The following is a 22,576-nucleotide window of genomic DNA, read 5'->3' on the forward strand; positions in this document are numbered from 1 at the left end:
GCTCTGCAGCTCCTTTTCTTGGTTGTGCACTCATCTGAACCCAGGTAATGGAGGTGAGGGCCACTAAAGGAAAGATGCTGCCTGGTACACTTTCATTGCAAAGCTGCTTGAAAAATTAGAATACCTTGTCAAATACCCATTTCTAAGAATGCTTTCAGATAGCTCAAACATTGTGCAAATTAGCAAGCAGGGGAAGAATTAGATTAAAATTTAATATTTAGATTCCCCCATGTCCTTTCAACATAACAGTAGAGTGGTTCCCCTCTGTTCTATTTGCAGAAAAAGTCATAGACATTTTCCAAACTAAGGCATGAAGTGAGACAGTTCAAAATCCTAAAATTTGCCCTTGGGAACTTCTCCATTTAAAATGACAGTAGAATCTCCATGTACCTATATAATAAACAGAGTAGAATCTATTGAGAATACTAGAAAGCTTGCAATTTGCAATGCTTCCAGAAAATCAAAAAAAAATAAAAAAGGCAAGTTAATTAAATCAAGTAAAACTGTTCAGAATCCCCAGTAATAGTCACAAAGCAAAATAAATACCCCTAGGTTTCCAGGTACATATTATGTATCTTTTTTTCATTTTTTTATAATATTCCCAAAATGTCATCAAAGTAATTTACTCCATTTATCATAGGTACAAGGTTTGACCTATAGCTTCCTGCAGCATAAACGAAATGCTACAATATAGAGAAAAACTATTCATAAGACTTTCTCCAGTCATTCCAAATGAATTATCCCTTGATAATCCATTTGAGGTGGAGAAAATGATCAAAGGGAATGTTCAAGTTACAAAAATGTTCAACATACCAATGAGATAAAAAATCTAGGGTCCCAAAGGAAACCCTGGAAGGAAGGCACACAAAACAGTAAGGCTGGGTCCTGCATGGATTCCATGAGTGAACAAAAAGGAAAGGGAGACATGATCCCTCTTCCCATATGATTAGTTTACTAGAGCTACCATAAAAAATACCACAGACTGGGTGGCTTAAACAACAGAAATTTATTTTCTCAAAATTCTGGAGGCTAGAAGTCCAAGATCAAAGAGTTGGCAGTAAGGCCTCTCTTCTTGGCTTATAGATGGCTATCTTCTCACTATGTCCTCACATGGTCTTCTCTGTGTGTCTGTGTCCTAGTCTGCTCTTCTTGTAAGGGTACCAGTCATATTGGATTAGGATCCACCCTAGTGGCTTTATTTTAACTACCTCTTAAATACCCTACCTCCAAATATGATCTCATTCTCAGGTACTAAGGGTTAGGACTTCAACTTGTGAATTTTGTGGGAGACACAATTCAGCCCACGATTACATCCTCCAGCAATGAAGAAGGGAAGACAATTATGAAGAAAAATGCCTTATAAGGATTTCAGTGGTTTGCTATGGGATTGAGCTAACCAAAGGAATCAGATTTCAATCAGACTCACATAAATCAGAGATCTCACCAGCATCATGATTTACTGGTAATTTTAAGGATACAAGCAATCAAAAGGAGCAAAAAGAACAAAAGGTGGAATTTTAAGGATACAAGCAATCAAAAGGAACAAAAGGTGGAATAAATATATATTCTCTGTGTATAATATCTCTATGTGTATATATATGTATATATGTATACGTACACGTTTTGTGTGTGTGTGTGTATATATGTATACACACACACACACACACAGATATTTCACTACAATTATATTTAAGGTTTACCCCACTGAAAACTTTATCTTATTGTGTACACCTTTTGAGTGTTATATCCAATGCCTCCTTTTCTGGTAACTTCTTTCCTCTTTCCCAGCCATTCACATGATAACCGCAGTGGCAAACTCTCCCTCACCTCACCCCTCAGAATCTCTTCACTAGATTTCAGCCCTCCAGATAATTTACCTAGTCTAGAAGCAGATAGCTGCTGTAGAAACCACTTTTCTGAGAAAGTTATTCCAGCTTGAGTCTTTGAAGCTGTCTTGAACTCAACAGTTGCGGACAGTCACTCTTTTGCCATGTGCATATAAAATCAGTTATATAGAAAGAGAAAAGACTTAATCAGATCCACTGAGCGGAGCAGAAGTGAGAAAAAGAGAAACAGCCTTAATTGCATGCCAATCCCTGCTTCTAGGGTATCCTGGGCACTGTCAGCCCTTGGGTCCTGTGTGACAACTGTGACTATATCCTAAAAATAAGTGCCTTCTCTTAGAAATATATTTTTTATTGCCTTCAACCAAAAGAACTCTAATATGTAATTTAGACCTATATTTAAATTCTGGCATTGTCACTTAATGATCATTTGATCTTATATTATTTGTTCTCTCCAAATTGAAGTTTTTTTATTTATAAAATACAGACAATACAATTTAACTTACAAGTTAGTTGTATAGATTAAATATTAAAATATAAACTATACGACACACTTTATAAATGGCAAATATTTATATATGACCGATGCCTCCAGCTGCCATTCTTAGGATCCACTGCAGTGTTCATGCCAAGGCCGTACTTCCCCCAGGTGCTCCCAGCCAATGAAAGCCTGATGGGGGCCACTGGAGCTGGCCCATTACTGTCTAAAGCAGAACTCTTCTAGTGGAAAGTCTTTGCTCAAGGACTTCCTGTCAGCCCACTCAAAACTTTCTCAGAAATACACTGTGGTCTGAGACTCCTCTGACCCAATCTGTCCTTTCCTCGCATGTTTCACAAGTCCAAACCCTGAAGCATTGTCTAAAGGCTCTACCAAGCATATCTTGTTCCCTCCCAAATACCCACTGCTGACATGTCCCCAAAAAAATCTCATTCATATATAATTTCATGTTAACATTTTCTTCTCAAAGGACCTGAAGTGACACAATGACAATTTACATGCAGTATTTAAACTACCAATAAAGAACTACTATTGTTGTAAATACATAGCACATTCTACACCATAGTGGCCATTCCTAACTGGAATGTGGCTGACAATCTCTGACTGAACCCAGACATGATCTCACACATTTAAAAGCCATATTAACCATAAATTGACCTGACTGGCATATTTACAGGTAGATCTGACATTAACTTCCAATTACTACTAAGAAATTGATAAAACACTTGGCCCAGAATGACTAAGAAAAACATCTGTGCCTTGGTTCCTTCCAGCATCTTTTCAGCTTTTCTTGTTACATGACTTTGCCTTTCACTAAACCCCACCTTTGTCCCAGGCTGTTATAAACCCCAAACTAGTCTGTCCTAAATCAGTAGAGTACAATTATTAAAGCTTATAGAATGTTTTGACTTTAATTTTAAACAACATCTGGATTGTAGACTCTGGTTCAACTTCTCTTAATGTCCCACTAAAAATATAGGTGAAATTAAAAGAAAAAAAAATACCTACATGGAAAACCTAAGAATGTCAGTCAAATTACTGCTAATCTAAAAAATACTTGCACAAGCTGCATGACTTAAAGAGTAAAATTCAGAACCAAAACCAATGGGAAAATCCAAGATTTGATACTGACCCAGAGTATATCGAACACTCTTGACAAAGACAGGAAGATACTATCTGCCTGCCCGGTAATTCAAGGTCCCAGAGTACAAATCAGTTGCAAGCAATCCCATGAGTAATGCTTTTGAGGTGGCCAGTACACTTGCTTCCCCATCCTTAGTTAATATTTCTCTTTCTACCTTCATACAGACAGCACAATTGAGAAATCAACATGTACTATCATATAGATATATGATGCTATATTGTGTATTGGGGAATAAAAACCAGCACATAAAGTTAAGAAATAGGAGGAGAGATAGGAAGAGCCATGTTAGCAGTGACTAGCAGGACTTACAGCTTTTCATATACAACCTTGCTTCAAATTGTCCTAAGTCAGGTACTGACAGTAGGAGAGCCTCCCTCAACCGGAATAACTGCATGAGTTAAAGGCCTACTAATAATATACATGGAACTAGAATTTAGCACAGCAGTCTACTTGCCAGTCATAGATTTCAGAATGGTATTTAACAAGACCCAATTGGACCTATGGTGGGGACAAGAAAGATACATCTTCTCTGTTGGCAAATACTGAGCCTGGGAGAATTTATTTTCATTCACACATAAGGACACACAAATCCATAAGATCTGTAGAAACAAAATACTAGAGATTAATGGAACACCACCCCAAACACACAAAGGAAATGCATACCTCTGAAAACGATACATTAGAAAAACCAAAGCAAATTGAAGACTTGACATTTTGAATGGAATATCAAAATACATGCATAGTATGAGGAGTAGAGGAAAGACATTACAGTTAATTCATTTGAGAGAAAAATATAATTGCAATAGATAATGAAGGAGTCTATAAATATATGAAAATACAAAATCAAAATTAAATGTAATTTAAAAATAAAGAACAAATTTACATGGCAGAATATAAAATTGATGTCACAGGGAACAAACCAAAGAGGCTATTCCAATGTATACAGGCATATGACAGATAAAAATAAAAATAAAGAACATATAACTTGCAGAGGACAGAAGACATGAGATCAAAAGAAACAAAATAAGTGATCAAAGATATCAAAGAAAAACATATGCAAACTGCTGAGAGGAAATCATCTCCTACCTACATTCTGGAGGGGAAAAATGGTGAATTATAAAGGCAAACATGAGGGGAAATATCATGGAGGCCTCAGAATTCTTATCTGAAAAATAATAGTGCTTGATAGTATTATTAAAACTACAGGATTTAGGGGAGGCCATTGTAACTTAAAAAACATATAATCATAATTATTTTGTGTGTATGAAGGTATAAGAAAGATATTCAAAAAGAGTTTTTATGAGTCATTAAGAAAAATATTTTTTAATGAGCAAGGAATACAAAGAAAAGCTCAAAGGGAGATTCCAAGATGGCCAAATAGGAACAGCTCCAGTCTGCAGCTCTCAGTGTAAGCGACACAGAAGTCAGGTGATTTCTGTATTTTCAACTGGGGTACCAGGTTCATCTCACTGGGGCTTGTTGGACAGTGGGTACAACCCACGGAGTGTGACCCGAAGGAGGGTGGGGCATCACCTCACCCAGGAAGCACAAGAGTCCAGAATTCCCTTTCCTAGCCAAGGGAAGCCATGACAGAAGGTACCTGGACAACTGGGACACTCCCACCCTAATACTGTGCTTTTCCAACAGTCCTAGCAAATGGCACACCAGGAGATTATATCCTGCTCCTGGCTCGGAGGGTCCCATGCCCACGGAGCCTCGCTCACTGCTAGCACAGCAATCTGAGATCAAACTGCAAGGCAGCAGCCCGGCTGGGGGAGGGGCGTCCGCCATTGCTGAGGCTTGAATAGGTAAACAAAGCAGCCAGGAAACTCGAACTGGGTGGAGCCCACTGTAGCTCAAGGAGGCCTCCCTGCCTTTGTAGGTTCCACCTCTGGGGGCAGAGCATAGCTGAATAAAAGGCAGCAGAAACTTCTGCAGACTTAAACGCCCCATCTGACAGCTTTGAAGAGAGTAGCAGTTCTCCCAGCATGGAGTTTGAGATCTGAGAACGGACAGACTGCCTCGTCAAGTGGGTCCCTGACCCCTGTGTAGTGTAACTGGGAGACACCTCCCACTAGAGGCCAACTGACACCTCATATAGCTAGGTGCCCCTCTGAGACGAAGCATCTGGAGGAAGGATCAGGCAGCAACATTTGCCGTTCTGCAATATTTGCTGTTCTGCAGCCTCTGCTGGTGATACCCAGGCAAAGAGTGTCTGGAGTGGACCTCCAGCAAACTCCAACAGATCTGCAGCTGAGGGTCCTGACTGTTAGGAGGAAAACTAACAAACAGAAAGGACATCCACACCAAAACCCCATCTGTACATCACCATCATCAAAGACCGAAGGTAGATAAAACCACAAAGATGGGGAGAAACCAGAGAAGAAAAGCTGAAAATTCGAAAAATCAGAGCTCCTCTTCTCCTCCAAAGGAACGCAGCTCCTCACCAGCAACAGAACAAAGCTGGACAGAGAATGACTTTGACGAGTTGAGAGAAGAAGGCTTCAGATGATTGGTAATAACAAACTTCTCCGTGCTAAAGGACGATGTTCGAACCCATCGCAAAGAAGCTAAAAACCTTGAAAAAAGATTAGACAAATGGCTAACTAGAATAAACAGCATAGAGAAGCCCTTAAATGGCCTGATGGAGCTGAAAACCATGGCACAAGAACTGCATGATGCATGCACAAGCTTCAGTAGCCCATTCGATCAAGTGGAAGAAAGGGTATGAGTGATTGAAGATCAAATGAATGAAATGAAGCGAAAAGAGAAGTTTAGAGAAAAAAGAGTAAAAAGTAATGAACAAAGCCTCCAAGAAATATGGCACTATGTGAAAAGACCAAATCTACATCTGATTGGTGTACCTGAAAGTCACGGGGTGAATGGAACCAAGCTGGAAAACACTCTTCAGGATATTATCCAGGAGAATTTCCCCAACCTGGCAAGGCAGGCCAACATTCAAATTCAGAAAATACAGAGAATGCCACAAAGATACTCCTCGAGAAGAGCAACTCCAAGGTACGTAATTTTCCGATTCATCAAAGTTGAAATGAAGGAAAAAATGTCAAGGGCAGCCAGAGAGAAATGTCAGGTTACCTAAAAAGGGAAGCCCATCAGACCTACAGTGGATCTGTCAGCAGAAATTCTACAAGCCAGAAGACAGTGAGGGCCAATATTCAACATTCTTAAAGAAAAGAATTTTCAACCCAGAATTTCATATCCAGCCAAACTAAGCTTCATAAGTGAAGGAGAAATAAAATCCTTTACAGACAAGCAGATGCTGAGAGATTTTGTCACCACCAGGCCTGCCTCACAAGAGCTCCTGAAGGAAGCACTAAACATGGAAAGGAACAACCGGTACCAGCAGCTGCAAAAACATGCCAAATTGTAAAGACCATCAATGCTAGGAAGAAACTGCATCAACTAATAAGCAAAATAACCAGCTAACATCATAATGACAGGATGAAATTCACACATAACAATATTAACCTTCAATGTAAATGGGCTAAATCCTCCAATTAAAAGACACAGACTGGCAATTTGGATAAACAGTCAAGACCCATCAGTGTGCTATATTCAGGAGACCCATCTCAGGTGCAGAGACACACATAGGCTCAAAATAAAGGGATGGAGGAAGATCTACTGAGCAAATGGAAAACAAAAAAAAAGCAGGGGTTGCAATCCTAGTCTCTGATAAAACAGACTTTAAACCAACAAATATCAAAAGAGACAAAGAAGGCCATTACATAATAGTAAAGGGATCAATTCAACAAGAAGAGCTAACTATCCTAAATATATATGCACCCAATGCAGGGGCACCCAGATTCATACAACAAGTCCTTAGATACCTACAAAGAGACTTAGACTCCCACACAATAATAATGGGACACTTTAACACCCCACTGTCAACATTAGACAGATCAATGAGACAGACAGTTAACAAGGATATCCAGGAATTGAACTCATCTTGGCACCAAGCGGACCTAACAGACATCTACAGAACTCTCCACCCCAAATCAACAGAATATACATTCTTCTCAGCAACACATCACACATATTCCAAAATTTACCACATAGTTGGAAGTAAAGCACTCCTCAACAAATGTAAAAGAAAAGAAATTATAACAAACTGTCTCTCAGACCACAGTGCAATCAAACTAGAACTCAGGATTAAGAAATTCACTCAAAACCACTCAACTACATGGAAACTGAACAACCTGCTCCTGAATGACTACTGGGTACATAATGAAATGAAGGCAGAAATAAAGATGTTCTTTGAAACCAATGAGAATAAAGACACAACATACCAGAATCTCTGGGACACATTTAAAGCAGTGTGTAGAGGGAAATTTATAGCACTAAATGCCCACAAGAGAAAGCAGGAAAGATCTAAAATTGACACCTTAATATCACACTTAAAAGAACTAGAGAAGCAAGAGCAACACATTCAAAAGCTAGCAGAAGGCAAGAAATAACTAAGATCAGAGCAGAACTGAAGGAGATAGAGACACAAAAAACCCTTCAAAAAATCAATGAATCCAGGAGCTGGTTTTTGGAAAAGATCAACAAAATTGATAGACCATTAGCAAGACTAATAAAGAAGAAAAGAGAGAAGAATCAAATAGATGCAATAAAAAATGATAAAAGGGATATCACCACCGATCCCACAGAAATACAAACTACCATCAGAGAATACTATAAACACCTCTACACAAATAAACTAGAAAATCTAGAAGAAGGATAAATTCCTCGACACATACATCCTCCCAAAACTAAACCAGGAAGAAGTTCAATCCCTGAATAGACCAATAACAGGCTCTGAAATTGAGGCAATAATTAATAGCCTACCAACCAAAAAAAGTCCAGGACCAGATGGATTCACAGCCAAATTCTACCAGAGGTACAAAGAGGAGCTGGTACCATTCCTTCTGAAACTATTCCAATCAATAGAAAAAGAGGGAATCCTCTGTAACTCATTTTTTGAGGCCAGCATCATGAAGATACTAAAACCTGGCAGAGACACAACAAAAAAAGAGAATTTTAGACCAATATCCCTGGTGAACATTGATGCAAAAATCCTCAGTAAAATACTGGCAAACCGAATGCAGCAGCACATCAAAAAGCTTATCCACCATGATCAAGTTGGCTTCATCCCTGGGATGCAAGGCTGGTTCAACATAAGCAAATCAATAAACTTAATCCATCATATAAACAGAACCAAAGACAAAAATAACATGATTATCTCAATAGATGCAGAAAAGGCCTTTGACAAAATTCAACAGCCCTTCATGCTAAAAACTCTCAATAAACTAGGTACTGATGGGACATATCTCAAAACAATAAGAGCTATTTATGACAAACCCACAGCCAACATCATACTGAATGGGCAAAAACTGGAAGAATTCCCTTTGAAAACTGGCACAAGACAGGGATGCCCTCTCTCACCACTCCTATTCAACATAGAGTTGGAAGTTCTGGCCAGGGCAATCAGGCAGGAGAAGGAAATAAAAGGTATTCAATTAGGAAAAGAGGAAGTCAAATTGTCCCTGTTTGCAGATGACATGATTGTATATTTAGAAAACCCCATCATCTCAGCCCAAAATCTCCTTAAGCTGATAAGCAACTTCAGCAAAGTCTCAGGATACAAAATCAATGTGCAAAAATCACAAGCATTCCTATACACCAATAACAGAAAGAGAGCCAAATCATGAGTGAACTCCCATTCACAATTGCTTCAAAGAGAATAAAATACCTAGGAATCCAACTTACAAGGGATGTGAAGAACCTCTTCAAGGAGAACTACAAACCACTGCTCAATGAAATAAAAGAGGACACAAACAAATGGAAGAACATTCCATGCTCATGGATAGGAAGAATCAATATCACGAAAATGGCCATACTGTCCAAGGTAATTACAGATTCAATGCCATCCCCATCAAACTACCAATGACTTTCTTCACAGAATTGGAAAAAACTACTTTAAAGCTCATATGGAACCAAAAAAGAGCCTGCATTGCCAAGACAATCCTAAGCCAAAAGAATAAAGCTGGAGGCATCATGCTACCTGACTTCAAACTGTACTACAAGGCTACAGTAACCAAAACAGCATGGTACTGGTACCAAAACAGAGATAGAGACCAATGGAACAGAACAGAGCACTCAGAAATAATATCACACATCTACAACCATCTGATCTTTGTCAAACCTGACAAAAACAAGAAATGGGGGGAGGATTCCCTATTTAATAAATGGTGCTGGGAAAACTGGCTAGCCGTATGGAGAAAGCGGAAACTGGATCCCTTCCTTACACCTTATACAAAAATTAATTCAAGATGGATTAAAGACTTAAATGTTAGACCTAAAACCATAAAAATCCTAGAAGAAAACCTAGGCAATACCATTCAGGACACAGGCATGGGCAAGGACTTCATGACTAAAACACCAAAAGCAATGGCAACAAAAGCCAATATTGACAAATGGGATCTAATTAAACTAAAGAGTTTCTGCACAGCAAAAGAAACTACCATCAGAGTGAACAGGCAACCTACAGAATGGGAGAAAATTTTTACAATGTACCCATCTGACAAAGGGCTAGTATCCAGAATCTACAAAGAACTTAAACAAATTTATAAGAAAAAAATCAAACAACCCCATCAAAAAGTGGGCGAAGGATATGAACAGACACTTCTCAAAAGAAGCTATTTATGCAGCCAACAGACACCTGAAAAAATGCTCATCATCACTGGCCATCAGAGAAATGTAAATCAAAACCACAATGAGATACCATCTCACACCAGTTAGAATGGCGATCATTAAAAAGTCAGGAAACAACAGGTGCTGGAGAGGATGTGGAGAAATAGGAACACTTTTACACTGTTGGTGGGACTGTAAACTAGTTCAACCATTGTGGAAGTCAGTGTGGCGATTCCTCAGGGATCTAGAACTAGAAATACCATTTGACCCAGCCATCCCATTACTGGATATATACCCAAAGGATCATAAATCATGCTGCTGTAAAGACACACGCACACATATATTTATTGCGGCACTATCCACAATAGCGAGGACTTGGAACCAACCCAAATGTCCATCAATGATAGACTGGATTAAGAAAATGTGGCACATGTACACCGTGGAATACTATGTAGCCATAAAAAAGGATGAGTTCATGTCCTTTATAGGGACATGGATGAAGCTGGAAATCATCATTCTCAGCAAACTGTCGAAAGGACAGAAAGCCAAGCACCACTTGTTCTCACTCATAGGTGGGAATTGAACAATGAGAACCCTTGGACACAGTGGGGAACGTCAAACATCAGGGCCTGTCATGGGGTGGGGGGAGGGGAGAAGGATAGTATTAGGAGATATACCTAATGTAAATGACGAGTTAATGGGTGCAGCACACCAACATGACACATGTATACATATGTAACAAACCTGTATGTTGTGCACATGTACCCTAGAACTTAAAGTATAATAAAAAAAAGAAAAGCTCAAATCACCTATGAACATATGAGAAATACTCAATCACACTAGTAAATTACAATATTAAGATCCTATTTCACACTTGTTTAATAAACAAAATTGTAAAACTCTAAAAATATCAAGTATTCAACTAATAGAATAAAATGAGAACTGTCATGCATTGCTAGCAGGAAAAGAAATTAGTGATCATCCCCCACCCCAACCCCGGAACACAAAATTAAACAACTATTCACACAAGAAACACCTTCCTAAGAACAAAAAATCAGAGGAGCACTCACAATACCTGGTTTTAACATCATATCAAGGAAAGGGGCGCTGAAGAGGGAAAAGAAATCAGTCTTGAATTGCTGACACCACCCATTCCCCTTCCCCAAGTAGTGACTACATGGAGAGAAGAGAGGATCTGTGTGCTTGCAGGAGGGAGAATGCAGTGAATGCATGAGAATGCAGAGAATGCAGTGGAACTCTGCAATTGGAACTCAGTGCTGCTCTGTCACAGTGGAAAGCAACACAAGGCAGAATTCAGCTGGTGCCCACAGAGGGAGAATTTAGGCCAGCCTATCACAGAAATCAGAAACTGGGTTCTGGCTAGCCCCCACCATTGCAGGCTAAAGTTTTTTTTGGGTCTAAATAAACTTGAAAGGCAGTCTAGGCCACAAGAACTGCAATTTCTGGGCAAGTCCTGGTGCTGTGCTGGGCTTAGAGCCAGTAGACTTGGGGTGCATGCAACATAATCAGAAACTAACTGGGGCAGCCAAGGCAGTGTTTATGTCACTCCTCTCCTAACCTGAGGCAGTACAGCTTGCAGCTGTGGGAGAGACTCCTTCCTTAAGGTTGAAGAAAGGAAATCAAGAGGAAGAGGAGTTTGTCTTGCATCTTGGATATCAGCTCAGGCACAGTAGAATAAGGCACCAAGCAAAGTCCTGAGGCCCTGATTTCAGTCCCTAGCTCCTGGACAACATTTCGAGACACACACTGTACCAGATGGGAAACAGCTGCCTTGAAGGGAAAAACCCAGTCCTGGCAGGATTCATCACCTGCTGTTGACTAAAGAGCCCTTGAGTCTTGAATAAACATTAGTGGTTGCCAGGCAATACTCGCTACAGGCCTTGGGTGAACCCCAATGCTGTTGTGGCTTCAGGTGTGACCCAGCACACTGCCAGCTGTGGTGACCATGGAGAGAGACTCCATTGGCTTGAGGAAAGAAGAGAGAAGAGTAAAGGGGACTTTGTCTTGCAGCTTGGGTACCATCTTAGCCACAGTGGGGTAGAGCACTAAGTGGACTTCTCAGAACCCTGACTCCAAGCCTTGGCTCATCGGGGGGCATTTATGGACCCACCTTAGGGCAAAGGGGACCCCATTGCCCTCAAGGGAAAAACCCAGCCCTGGCAGAATTTACCATAAGCTGACTGAAGAGCCCTTGAGCCATGAGTGAATATCAGCAGTAGTCAAGCAGTACTTGATGCAGATCTGGAGTTGGGGTGGCCATTGAGAGAGGCTCCTTCTGCTTGAGGAAAAGAGAGGGAAGAGTGAGGAGGACTTTGTATTGCAGCTTGGGTTTCACCTCAGCTGTAGTAGAATAGAGCACCAAGTAGATTCCCAAGGTTCCCAACTCCAGGGCCTGGCTCCCAGACTGCATTTCTGGACCCTACCATGGATAGGGAGAAGCTTGCCACCCTGAAGGGAAAGATACAATCCTGACTGGATTCACCACCTGCTGATTGTAGAACCCTTGAGCCTTGAGGAAACATCAGCGGTAACTTGACAGTGGTCGCCACAGGCCTAAGGCAACACTCAGTGCTGTTCTGGCTCTTAGTCTGCCCTAACACAGTCCCAAAATGGTGGCCACAGGGGTATTTGTGTCACCTCTCCCCTAGTTCCAAGAAATTCAGCATGGAGAGAGAGAGACTCTGTTGGTTTGGGGAAAAGTAAGGGAAGAGAACAAGAGTCTCCACTTGGTAATCTAAGCAATTCTCCTGGTATCGGGGAATCTGCCCCAATATTCACATAGGTTCTTTTCTATTTTCCTTAAGCATTGGCCAGCTTGAGAAATAAAGGGACAGAGTACAAAAGAGAGAAATTTTAAAGCTGGGCATCCGGGGGAGATATCACATGTCGGTAGGTTCTGTGATGCTCCACAAGCCTCAAAAACCAGCAAGTTTTTATTAGGGAGTTTCAAAAGGGGAGGGATTGCGCAAATAGGTGTGGGTCACAGACATCAAGTACTTTACAAGGTAATAGAAAATCACAAGGCAAGTGGAGGCAGGGCAAGATCACAGGACTACAGGACAGGGGTGAAATTAAAATGGCTGATGAAGTTTCGGGCACCATTGTCATTGATAACATCTTATCAGGAGACAGGGTTTTGAGATCAACTGGTCTGACCAAAATTTATTAGGCGGGAATTTCCTCTTCCTAATAAGCCTGGGAGCACTATGGGAGACTGGGGTCTATTTCACCCCTGCAGTCTCTACCATAAGACACAGGTGCACCTGGGGGTGCTGTTTATAAGCCTATACCTCCAGGCGCATATTCTCTTTCCCAGGGATGTTCCATGCTAAGAAAAAGAATTCAGTGATATTTCTCCCATTTGCTTTTGAAAGAAGAGAAATATGGCTCTGTTCCACCCAGCTCACCGTCGGTCAGAGTTTAAGGTTATCTCCCTTATTCCCTGAACAATTGCTGTTATCCTGTTCTTTTTTCAAGGTGCCCACATTTCATATTGCTCAAACACACATGCTGTACAATTTGTGCAGTTAATGCAATTATTACAGGGTCCTGAGGCGATATACATCCTCCTCAGCTGACAGGATTAAGAGATTAAAGTAAAGACAGGCACAGGAAATCACAAGGGTCTATATAGATTGGGGAAGTGATAAGTGTCCATGAAATCTTTACAATTTATGTTTAGAGACTGCAGTAAAGACAGGCATAAGAAATTATAAAAGTATTAATTTGGGGAACTAATAAATGTCCATGAAATCTTCACAATCCACGTTCTTCTGCCATGGCTTCAGCCGGTCCCTCCGTTTGGGGTCCCTGACTTCCTGCAACATCCTGGATCTTACCCAAGACCAAAATGGTGGTACCTATACAGATCTGCAGGAGTCATAGCATTACTAGGATTGGGATTCCCCTTAACGCATATATGCCTGCAATGACCAAAGACTTACATCACAACACTCAATACCCTTTGAATACTTGGAAAGCCTTCCCTAGAAGGATGAATATAAACAAGCCCAGACTGTGAAGATTACAATAAAACCTGACTCCTCAATGCCCAGACATTGGTGCAAATCCACAGGCATCAACACCTTCCAGGAAAACATGACCTCACCAAATGAATTAAATAAGGCACCAGTGACCAATCCTGGAGTGGCAGAAATATGTGATCTTTCAGACAGAGAATTCAAAATAGCTGTTTTGAAAAAGCTCAGTGAAATCCAAGAAAACATGGAGAAGGAATTCAGAATACTATCAGATACATTTTAACAAGGAGATTGAAATAATTTAAAAGAATCGAGCAGAAACTCTGGAGCTGAAAATTCAATTGACATATTGAAGAATCTATCAGAGTCTCTCAACAGAAGAATTGACTAAGCAATAAGAAATTATCTGAAGTTACAAAATTTACTGCTAGTGGTAAGCGCACAAACACAGAATATCCTAACACTGAAATTGTGTATAAACAACTCATATCTTGAGTAGAAAGACTAAAAATAAACCTATCAAAAGTAATGACTAAAACAATTGTTCAAAACATAGACAGTATAATAAGATATAAATAGAAACAATAAAAACTTTAAAAGCAGGAGATAAAGTTAAAATGTAGAGTTCTTTTTCAGTTTCCTCTTTGCTTGTTTGTTATTTTGTTTTGCAATTGGTGTTATGTTGTCATCAGTGTGAAATAATGGGTTACAGGATGTTATTTGCAAGCCTCATGGTAACTTCAAATAAAGCAATATGCAAGAGATACACAAAAAATAAAAAGAAATTGAAACATACAACAAGAGAAAATTGCCTTCCCAAAAAGGAACACAGGAAGGAAAGAAAGACTACAAAACAACCAGAAAACAAATAACAAAATGGCAGTAGTAAGCTCTTACTAATAATAACACAGAACATAAATGGATTAAATCTCTAATCAAAACATATAGAGTGGATGAATGGATAAAGAAAACAATACTCAGTGATCTGTTACCTAGAAGAAACACACTTTACCTATAAAGACACACATGGACTAAAAGTAAAGGGATGGAAGAAGATATTTTATGCAAATGGAAACCAAAAAAAGAGAAAGAATAGCTATACTTATATCAGACAAAACAGATTTTAAGACAAAAACTATAAAATGAGATAAAAAGGCCATTATATAATGACAAAGGGGTCCATTCAGTAAGGGAATACAACAACTGTAAATATATATGGACCCAACATTGGAGTACCCAACATAAAGCAAATATTAGAGCTAAAGAGAGAGAGAGAACCCAATACAAGACCAGGCGTGGTGGCTTACATCTGTAATCCCAGCACTTTGGGAGGCCAAGGTAGGTGTATCACAAAGTCAGGAGTTCGAGACTAGCCTGGCCAACAGGGTGAAACCCTGTCTCTACTAGAAATACAAAAAATTAGCTGGGCGTGATGGCGGGTGCTTGTAATCCCAGCTACTCGGGAGGCTGAGGCAGGAGAGTTGTCTGAACCCAGGAGGCAGAGGTTGCAGTGAGCCAAGATCGCACCATTGCACTCCAGCCTGGGTGACGGTGCAAGACTCCATTAAAAAAAAAAAGAACCCAATACAATTATAGCCGGAGACTTCAACACCCCACTTTCACCATTGGACAGATCTTCCAGACAGAAAATCAACAAAGAAACATCAGCTTGAATCCGTACTGTAGACCAAATGGACCTAGATATTTACAAAATATTTTATCCAATAGCTTCTGAATACACATTCTTCTCCTCAGCACTTGGGTCATTCTCAAGAATAGGCCATAAGTTAGGTCACAAAACAAGTCTTAAAGCATTTTAAAAATTAAAACAATAGCAGGCATCTTCTCTGACTACAATAAAATAAAACTAGAAATCAATAACAAGAGGAACTTCGGAAACTGTACAAACACATGGAAATAAAACGATGTGCTCCTGGAATGACAGAGCAAGATGCCCAAATACAAGCCTCCACCAATGGCCCCCCCTTCACAGGGACCCAAAATTTAAAAAAAAAAATCTACACACAAACACCTTTATAAGAATGAAAAGTCAAGTGAGCAATCACAGTGTCTGGTTATAACTTCATTTACCTGAGAGAGGCACTGAAGAGGGAAGGAAAGACAGTCTTGAATCCCCGATGCCTCCTCACCCCAGACAGAGGCCATGTGACAAGGAGAAAGAAACTGTGAGCTTAGGGGAGGGAGGACCCAGCAGTTTTAGGACTTTGCATTGAATTCAGTGCCGTTTTGTCACAGCTGAAAGCAAAACTGAGCTGAACTCAGCTGATGCCCATCCTCACCCTCCGAGGGAGCATTTAGTTGAGTCTTAGCCAGAGGGGAATCACCTGTGTCAGAGGTTGGAAAGTGAGTTTCAACAAGTCTTGTCGCCATGGGCTGAAGTACTCTGGGGTCCTCAACAAACATGAAAAGAACTCTAGGCCACAAGGACTGCAACTTCTAGGCAACTCCTTGTGCTTTGTTTGGCTTAGAGCCAGCGGGCCTGGGGACAAGCAACCTAGTGAGATACCAGCTGTGGAAGATAAGGGAGTGCTCACACCACCTGACCCCCAACCATAGGCAACACAGCTCACAGAAATAAAAATGACTACTTCCTTCTGCTTGAGAAGAGGAGAGAGAAAAGTAAAGAGGACTTTGTCTTTCATTGTGGACACCAGCTCAGGCACAGTAGGATAGGGCACCAAGCAGAGACGTGAGGCCCCCATACTAGGCCCTCACTCCCAGATGATATTTCTAGACACACCCCCAAGCCAGAAGAAAACCTGCTGCCTTGAAGGGAGGGACCTAATACTGACAGGATTCATCACCTGCTGACTAAAGAGCTCTTGGGCCCTAAATTACCAGCATGACACCCAGATAGTATGCTGTCAGCCTTGGGTGAGACTCTAAGATGTGCTAGCTTCAGGTAAGACATAGCACATTCCCAGCTGTGGAGGAGATCTGCTTGCGAAAAGCAGGGAGGGAAAAAGTAAAGCGGACTTTGTCTTGCTCCTTGGTACCAGCTGGGTCACAGTGGAGTAAAGCAACAAATGGACAGAGCACCCAATGGGCTACAGCAGTCTTGAGACCCCAATTCCAAACCTTGTCTCTTAGACGGCATTGCTGGACCTGCTCTGGGCCAGAGGGGAGTGCACTGACCTGAAGGGCGAGTCCCAGGCCTGGCAGCATTCACCACAAGCTGATTGAAGAGTCCTTGGGCCTTCAGTGAACATTGTTGGTAGGCTGACAGTATTGCCCATGGGCCTTTTGCGGTGGTGGCTATGGGGAGAGGCTCCTCTACCTGTGGAAACGTTAGGTAAGTGTAGGAAGGGCTTTGTCTCATTTGTGAGTACCAGCTTAGCCACAGTCGAACAGAACACCAGGTAGATTTCTAATGTATTTGACTCCAGTCCCTGGCTCCTGGATGGCATCTCTGAACCCACTGGGGGCCTGGGCAAACTCACTGGCCTGAAGGAGAGGACACAAGCTTGGCTGAATTCACCACCTGCTGATTATAGAGCCCTATGGCTTTAGTGAACATAAGCAGTAGCCAGGGAGTGGTTACAGCAAGCCTTGGGTGAGATCGGTGCTGTTCTGACTTCAGCACATCCCAGTGGTGATGGCCACAGGGGTGCTTGTGTCGCCACACCCCCAGCTCCAGATGGCTCAGCACAGAAAGACTCCCTCTGTTTGGGAGAAAGTAAAGGAAGAGAACAAGAGTCTCTGCCTGGTAATTCAGAGAATTCTTCCAGATCTTACCCCACCAAGACAGTACATCTATGAGTCTGCAATAACTACAGTGTGACCAGGCTTGGGATGCAGCCCAATGCAGATATGGCTTAGATCACAACACCCAAGTCCCTTCAAATACCTGGAAAGCCTTCCCAAGAAGGATGGATACAAACAAGCCCAGACTGTGAAGACTACAATAAATACCTAATTCTTCAATTTCCAGACACCAATGAACATCCACAAGCATCAAGAGCAACCAGGAAAACATTACCTCACCAAATGAAATAAATAAAGCACCAGGGACCAGTCCTAGAGAAACAGGATTGAAAAGCTACATAAAAAAGCAGTCTGGCCACTTTTTTGCACAGCAGCTGTGCTGTGTTGGGGGTCTGCTCCAGCCCCACCATTGCCTCAGACTCTCCAAAGCCCAAAGGCAACAATGGCTATGGCTGTGAAACAGCAAAGATGGAGGTCCACCCCTCCCTCTGGGAGTTCCATCTCAGTGTGGTATGGACCTGTTACTGGTCCAAAAACACCAGTGGGATGGTTGTAGACCTTGATTGTGAGATTCTGCCCAATGAAGAGAAACAGGAACTGGGACCTGTGTGAAAATGCAGTCTGGCAGCCTCACCATAGAGCAACTATGCTGTGTTGAGGGAGCACTCCAGTCCCTAGTCACCTTGGATTCCCAAACCCAAAGGCAACAGCAGTTAAGGCCATGAAACAGCAAAGATGGTGGCCCACCCTGCCCTCTGGAAGCTCCATCCCAGGGAGGTTTGGGACTACTTCTGGCTAGAAAACACTCACAAGGGTGGTTGTAGACCTCGGTCAGAAGATTCCACCCACTGAAGAAAAATGAGGTCTGGGACTCACGTGGAAAAGCAGTCTGGTCACCTCTCCACAGAGTTGCTGCAGTGTGCTGGGGGACTACTCCTGTCTTTAGTCAACTCAGATTTCCCAGAGCACAAGGGCAACAGTGGCTAAGGCTGCACAACAGTAAATACACTGGCCTGCCTCTCCCTCTGGAAGCCCAATTACAGGGAGGTGTAACACTGCTACCCGTGGCTGGCTGAAGTTCCAAGCCAGTGAGTCTTATCCTGCAAGATGCTGTGGAAGTGGGGCCTGCAGACCATAGCTGCTCATCCCCTAGATTTTTCTCCTTTCCTAGGAGTATGTATGAGGGTCTAACCTCCTGCTTTGCCAGAGTTGCAGCTGCTTTTGCTGAAAAGCCTGGGTATCTAAAGCTTCGGGGATTCCACGTGTGCCTGAGCAGCTGCTCTGCCAGGACTCCATGTAGCCCTGCATATCAGACTGAAGACCTTTGTGGAGTGGATTCATGAAGGGATCTCCTGACTCATGGGTTGCAAAGATCCATGGGAGAAACATGGGTCCCTGGGGCTGCTCACTCACTCACCAATTCCCTGGGCAGGGAAGGCTCCCCTGGCTCCATGTTGCTCACAGGTGGGTGGTTGTGCTGACTTGCTTTTCTTCATTCTCTGTTGGTTGAGTTGTTTTCTTGATGAATCCCAATGTATGTACTTGGATGCTTCAGCTGAAGATGCTGTATGTATCACTCCTTCTATTTCTCTCTGTGAGAGTGTCACACATTAGCTGCTTCTGATCATTTATCTTATACTTTTCTTTCTCTTGTTGTTGATATTTAGCTTTATTCTATTGTGGTCAGAGAAGACATTTGATATTATTTCTTTTTTTTTGAAAAAAAAATTTTTTTTGCTCTTGTTGCCCAGGCTGGAGGGTAGTGGTGTGACCTTGGCTCACTGCAATCTCTGCCCTCTGGGTTCAAGCAATTCTCCTGCCTCAGCCTCCAGAGTAGCTGGGACTACAGTTGCATGCCACTACACCTGGCTAATTTTTTGTATTTTTAGTAGAGATGGGTTTTACCATGTTGACAAGGCTGGTCTTGAACTCCTGACTTCAGGTGATTCACCTACCTCAGCCTCCCAAAGTGCTGGGATTACAGGTGTAAGCCACCATACCCAGCCTTTTTGGATGTTTTAAGACCTGTTTTGTGACCTAACATATGGTCTATCCTTGCGAATGACATATGTACTGAGAAGAATGTGTATTCTGCAGCCAATGGATAAATGTTCCGTAAATATCTATTAGGTCCATTTGGTCTAGAGTGCAGATTAAATCTGACATTTCTTTGTTGATTTTTCTGTCTAGAAGATCTGTCCAGTACGGAAGTGGGTGTTAAAGTCTCCAGCTATTATTGTGTTGGAGTCTATCTCTTTATCTCTAATAATATTTATTTATATCTCTGGGTGCTCTACTGTTGGGTGCATATATATTTACAATTGTTATATCCTCTTGTTAAATTGACCCCTTTATCATTATGTAATGACTTTTTTTTGTCTTCTTACAGTTTTTTCATGAAACCTATTATGCCTGTTATAAATATATCTACTCTTTCTCTTTTTTGGTTTCCATTTGCATGAAATATCTTTTTCTATCCCTTTATTTTCCATCTATGTGTGTCTTTATAGGTGAAATGTGTTTCTTATGGCAACAAATCATTGGATCTTGTTTTTTAAATCCATTCAGCCACTCTATGTCTTTTCTATCAGAGTTTAGTCTATTTCCATTTAATGTTATTATTAATAAGTAAGGACTAACTTCTGCCATTTTGTTATTTGTTTTCTGGTTTGGGGGGTCTTCTATGCCCCCAACCAGGGTCCCCAGCCACTCCCATCAGTGAGTTTAGGCAACAGGTCCATACCACCTGGGGCAGAACTCCCAGAGGGAGGGGCAGGCCATCATCTTTGCTGTTTTGCAGACTTTACTGTTGATACTTTCAGGTACTAGAAAATCGAGGTGACTAGGGACTAAAGTGGACCCCCAGCATACCACAGCAGCCCTACAAAAAAGTGGCCAGCCTGTTTTGTGGGTCCCTGATCCCATGTCTCCTCACAGCATGAGTTCTCCCGGCCTGAGTCTTCAGCCACCCCTCACCCCCACTGGAGGTATCAAGCCAGTAGCAACTCTGCAACTCCCTGGAACAGAGCCCCAGTGGGAAAGGTGGATTGCCCTCTTTGCTGTTTTGCAGCCCTCACCCTTACTGTCTCCAAGCTCTGGAGAGTCCATAGGGAGCAGGGGTTGGTCTGGACCCCCAGCACACAGGACCCACCTAACGAAAAAGTGGCCAGACTGTTCACACAGGTCTCGGTTCTCACTTCTCACTGGGAAGGACCACCTGACCTGGGACTCCAGCACAATCACTCTGCCCCTTCCTGACCATTTTAATCAGAGGCAGCCCAGCATTTCTCTGAGAAGAAAATCCCAGAGTCAACCCACAACCCCTCCACCTCTGCAGTTGCAGTGCCCCTCTTTCCTGAGAACTCTTACCCCTCACTCTTCACCACACAGGGCCCCTGGCTTATGACTGCAGAACAGTCACCCCACCCACAGCTGAGTATACCCACTGGTAGTGGCCCAGAGCTTCCCTGGAAAGAGGTTCCCAGAGGCATCTGTCAGCCTCTCTGCCACTGCCACAGCGGCAGTTCTAGCCCTCCTGCCCTTGGTCTGGGAAAGAACCTGAGGGCTACACATGAGCTTACAGCACAATTCAGTTGCCACACAGACAGGAGACCAGTTTCTACTCCTCGTGAGCCCTTGACCCCCTGTTTTCCAACAAGTGGAGCCCCAGGTTCACACTAGGAGTAAAGCTGCCCCACCCCACTGGCTGAACACTTCTACTAACAGCAGCTCCACAGTCCTTGGAGGTGGAGCCCCCAGGGGCAACTGAAAGCCCCTCTGCCACTGCATGTGCAGTGGTGCTACCCCTGCTACCCTCAAACTACTGAAGGAGCAAAGGCCCTAGGTACCTTATCCACACCTCCAACAAGCAGCAGTCAACCCAAGGAGAGGAAGCCAGCCTGTCTTTCACTGGTCCCACCCACCCCACTTGTCATCAGGCAGGGAACCCCTGGCTTGGACCCACAGCACAGATTCCCTATGCCAGGCTTATTGCACTGAGTGATTGCAGACCTGCATCTTTCTGGGGCTGAGCCCCCAAAAGACAAGTAAAAGACCCTCGGCCACAACCACTGCTAAGGTCCTTTCCTTCAAGTTGGGGAAGAAATAAAAACCCTGAGATGACGCCAGAGCTGCAGAGGGCAGCCAGGGAGTGCCAAACCATGATCTATAGCCAGCACTCAAGTGAAAAAGGATCCCACACTTTCAGAGCATTGAGAGGGAGCACATCTGCAACTGTGAGGAAATATAGGGGAGCCACACAACCGAGCAAGAGCCTACCAGCTGACCACTATGCCTAAGTGCCACCTGCTGTATCACACCCCAAAGCTTCAACACCAAAAATACCTGGCTAACATAGCCCCCTGTGAAACCAAAGACAAGTCAGCTACAAATAAATACCATGCACAAAGCCTCGGCCCTGTGAAAATATCCAGAAAAGAAGTTTACTGACCATACTCAATCTACACTGCAGTTAAAGGAACATCCACATGCAGAGATGAGTAAGAACCAAAGCAAGAACCTCAGCAACTCAAATGGCCAGAGTGAATGTCCTCCAAATGATCACACTAGTTCTCCAACAAGGGTTCCTAACCAGGCTGAGATGGCAGAAATGATAAAAACAGAATTCAGAATATAGATAGAAACAAAGATGATTGGGATTCAGGAGAAC

The sequence above is a fragment of the Pongo abelii genome, chromosome 2 (assembly GCF_028885655.2).
Source record: "Pongo abelii isolate AG06213 chromosome 2, NHGRI_mPonAbe1-v2.0_pri, whole genome shotgun sequence".
Classification (NCBI taxonomy): Eukaryota; Metazoa; Chordata; class Mammalia; order Primates; family Hominidae; genus Pongo; species Pongo abelii.